This window comes from Phocoena phocoena, chromosome 2, assembly GCF_963924675.1.
Source record: "Phocoena phocoena chromosome 2, mPhoPho1.1, whole genome shotgun sequence".
Classification (NCBI taxonomy): domain Eukaryota; kingdom Metazoa; phylum Chordata; class Mammalia; order Artiodactyla; family Phocoenidae; genus Phocoena; species Phocoena phocoena.
Window position 1 is genome coordinate 139001645 of NC_089220.1, and position 4522 is coordinate 139006166.

Sequence of the window (4522 nt, forward strand, 5' to 3'; positions counted from 1 at the left end):
ATTTATTAGCTGGCATTCTTCTGTAAATAAAAACTTTTGTAATCAGCTGGGACTATTCGCTTATCCTGAAATGGGAACTATTGGTTCCTACCGGAAGGCATTGTCAGGAACCACATCACAGGCTTCCAAGAGGTTATCTCTGGGTGATTATTTCAGTTTATTCAATTTGTTTATCTAAATTTTCTATGATAAGTGAGTATCACTTTTTTTTAAGTTTAATTTTTTAAATTAATTAATTAATTTATTTTGGGCTACATTGGGTCTTCGTTGCTGCGCGTGGGCTTTCTCTAGTTGTGGCGAGTGGGGGCTACTCTTCGTTGTGGTGCTCAGACTTCTCATTGAGGTAGCTTCTCTTGTTGCAGAGCACGGGCTCTAGGCGCACGCTCTTCAGTAGTTGTGACATGCTGGCTCAGTAGTTGTGGCTTGCAGGCTCTAGAGCACATGGCCTTAGTTGCTCCGAGGCATGTGGGATCTTCCCTGACCAGAGCTTGAACCTATGTGCTCTGCATTGGCAGGCAGATTCTTAACCACTGTTCCACCAGGGAAGTCCCGAGCATCACATTGTTTTTAAATTAATTAATTAATTATATTTATGTATTTATTTATGTCTGCGTTGGGTCTTTGTTGCTGCGTGCAGGCTTTCTCTAGCTGTGGTGAGCAGGGGCTACTCTTTGTTGTGGTGCGCAGGCTTCTCATTGTGGTGGCTTCTCTTGTTGCGGAGCATGGGCTCTTGGTGCGCGGGCTTCAGTAGTTGTGGCACACGGGCTCAGTAGTTGTGGCTCATGGGCTCTAGGGCGGAGGCTCAGTAATTGTGGCGCACGGGCTTAGTTGCTCCACGGCACGTGCGATCTTCCCAGACCAGGGCTTGAACCCGCGTCCCCTGCATTTGCAGGCAGATTGTTAACCACTGCGCCACCAGGGAAGTCCCTGAGTATCACTTTTTAATAAGAAATAATATTTAAGAAATGAAATCAGGATAAACACACAAGCATACTCAAAGAGTAGCCATACTAGGTAAGCAAACAAGAACCGGGCTGACCCAGGACCATGCCTTTAAGGTCAGAGATGCTTAGACAAGAGAACACCAGCTTTGTAGGTACCTGCAGGGATGTTACACATCTACTCATCAACTCTGACTCTCACAGTATTCACTGTCATCCTCACCACTCACAGTTACCACACTAATCACAGGGTGGGGAGGGGCAGGATGGGGTGACCAGGGCAGGATGCCACAGGCCCTTAGCTGAAAGAGTCAAGTCATCTTTGTCTTTGAGAGCGTTTTGATTGTCTGGCCCTTCCCAGCCAGCCGTATCCCACTCCATCCCTGCCAGTTCTGGCAAAAACAACACAGGCTGGTGCCCTTGCTGTCAGGTCAACTGAGCAGTCACCCAACCTGGTAGTCAAAGCCAGCAGGCCACGGGGCAGGATGGTGCCCCAGTGACCTGTGGTTTTCAGCATGTAAGTCTTGCACATCTTTTGTTAGATTTATCCTTAAGTATTCTCTGTTTTTGCTGTTGTTTTGCTGTAAATTGGTTTGCTTTTCCAATTTCACTTTTCAGTTATCGACTGCTAAAAAAATATGAAATGCTTCACAAATTTGCATGTCATCCTTGTACAAGGACCAGGTTAATCTTTTGTGTCATTCCAGTGATGTTATATGTGTTTTAAGTAAAAACGTAATAAGATCCACTCTTGTGAATTTTTAAGTAAAAATACACTCCAGGCAGGTAAATCCCTTCTCTCCCGAGGCCTCCTGTGCTCCTAGACACTGCCACAGACCCCTACCGGGGGCGTATGGGACCTCTGCCCGGAGAGTATACCTTCTGCTGCATCGTTAGCTGGCTCTTTCAGCCTGGATGCAGTCTGCATTGTCCACTGCAAACTTCACACACTCATAACAGCTAAGATTCTGTAAAATGGTTCAGCAGTCCTAAAGCAGGGTGCAAAAATGCCAGGGGCTGGCTTACTGGCTCGGTCCTCACATGCACCCCCAAATTTTACTGGAGAGGAGAGAGATAATCCCATCTCATGGACCTAAGGACAGCCAGAAAGGGTGAGAAGGGAGGCACATCTGACAGGCTTTTAAGAACTCATTTCTAACCCCCTCGGTGGATCATTTTGAGCCTTAAGGGGAAGACTATGCCTTCCCCAGAAGCCTGCAGGTGCTTCTGGAAGCCTCTTTTCTGCCTCAGATGAGACTGTCTGATGATGCGCTTTCTGGTCTGGTGTGCTTTCTAAGCTAACCACCGTTAAATATCCTTTCTTCTTTTTTTAAACTGTAGTAAGATACACATAACATAAAATTTACCATTTTAGGACTTCCCTGGTGGTCCAGTGGTTAAGAATCTGCCTGCCAGAGCAAGGAACACAGGTTCAATCCCTGGTCCGGGAAGATCCCACATGCCGCGAAGCAACTAAGCCCATGTACCACAACTACTGAGCCTGCACTCTAGAGCACTCGTGCCACAACTACTGAAGCCCGCATGCCTAGAGCCCGTGCTCCGCAACAAGAGAAGCCACCGCAGTGAGAAACCTGTGCACTGCAACGAAGAGTAGCCCCCGCTCACTGCAACTAGAGAAAGCCCGCAAGCAGCAACAAAGACCCAAAGCAGCCAAAAATAAATAAGTAAATAAATATATTTGTTAAAAAAAAAAAAAGAATGAATTAGGGAATTCCCTGGTGGTCTAGTGGTTAAGACTTTGTGCTTCCAATGCAGGGGGCATGGGTTCCATCCCTGGTCAGGGAAGTAAGACCCCACATGCCGTGTGGGCAAAAAAAAAAAAAAAAAAAAGAAAAGAAAAAGAATGAATTAAAAGCAGGTTCCCCAGTCCTCCACACCCAAACCACTTGGCAGCCCCAAGATGAATGATGTGATAGAAATCTTTCTTTCTTTGTGGCTTCTATTAGCTGGTCCAGGCCTCACTGGCTTAGCCCAGCTTGGGGCTGTGAAACTGCAGGTCTACTCGCCTAAGTGGAAGTGTGGGTAGATTCCTATGGGGAGGGGCCCTCCAGATCAGCTCCAGCCCTCCCCTCTGCTCTGGCCATGGCTCTATTAGAGAGGCTGCAGTCCTGCCCACCCCCTAAATTGTCTGGGGTCTGCATTGCTTCCCAACATTCCACCCCAGACCCCATGGCTTCCCTGAGCCAGGGAAGGATGGGCAGGATGCTGCCATCCAAGGCCCTCCAAGAGTAGGGAGGGGAATTATGAGCTCCTTCCTCAAAAGTGAAACTATCCCGCCTTGGGCAGAGCCTGAGGCTGACGGTCGGTCATCAGGGTGAGAATTGCCCCAGTCCCTGTGCAGACTCAGGATCTTTGCAGCGTAACTGGCTTCAAAGAAGGAGTTTAGTCTTAGAAGGAGTTTCAGCCTTGCTCAGTGACTCCAGAGCCCCCCATCTGCTTTAGTCCCATCTCTTGACAGGCTTCCGTGAGGAGCCTGGGCTGCCTCCCCAGGGGACCTTCCTTTTGTCCTTGGGTTCTCACAAAAGTGAATGGACCCAGTGTTCCAGACCATTTCCATAGGACCCAAGGTGAGCTGTTCTGGGCTCTGTGCGGTCCTGATAAGGCAGGCCTGGGACATGCCTCATTGGCTTCATCCACGGCTTGGCTCTCTTTGCCAGAAAAGGGAGGGCCAGTCCCACAGGGCTCTGAGATTGTACTGGCGCTCAGTCACGGTTTGCCCAGGGACTACTGCTGGGTGGGAGTGGAGGTGGGGCTGGAGCAAGACGGTAGGGGTCCCAGGCCTCAGGCTAGCAGGGGTCAAGAGAGATGATGGGGCAGAGGTGAGGCAAGCACCACCCAGCCTTATACCTACACTTCTGCACCCCACTCCACCCTCCACCATGCTGAACCACAACACTGCCCCTACAGTAAGTACAGGGACCACTCAATCAGCTGTGTGATGTCCAGCAACGTCCTTAAGCTTTCTGAGCTGTAAAAATGGGGATTCTAGAAACTACCCAGAAGGTTTTTTGGAAGGTTAAATATGAATGTTCCTTGTGTAATGCCAGACACTCAGAAAGTGTGCAATACACATCATTTTCCTCTCTTCTTTCTTCTCTATAACAGTTTTATGCACATTGCTTTGGTTCTATCAGGGAAGCTAGGCAAGCTGGCAGTTCCCAGAAGAGGTGGGGAAGCCACCGTCTTCTCTTTGTACCCAGAAATACTGCCACCAATGGATGGCTTCCTCCAGAGGCCACCAGCTAACACTGGAGTACTGACACCCTGGGCGGAACCGACGGCTGGGTAAATGGCTGCTGCGGAGGAGAAACAATGTCCTCAAAGACCCACCCTTTACCCAGACCCACCAAGGACACCTATTCTTCATGTCACTGCCAGTAAAAATTCCCATCTTGAGACTCAATCCAGTTCAGTTAGAATCTGTGGAGGCGGGACCAGCTTTGGGTATTGTTTAAAAGTCCCCAGGTGCTTCTAATGTGTAACCAGGGTTAAGAACTACTGGTCTAGTCCAACCTCCCCATTGTAGAGATAAAAACACACAGGGGGAAATAAAAACAATC

The 4522-nt window shown here is 48.8% G+C and overlaps 1 non-coding gene across 1 annotated transcript; it reads right to left on the reverse strand.

Annotated features, from left to right (window-relative positions):
- Positions 1-1573: 1573 nt before the first annotated feature.
- LOC136119514 (U6 spliceosomal RNA) lies at positions 1574-1676 on the reverse strand. Its single transcript, XR_010655506.1, has one exon. It is a non-coding gene; the product is annotated as a U6 spliceosomal RNA (small nuclear RNA).
- Between the last annotated feature and the right edge of the window lie 2846 nt (positions 1677-4522).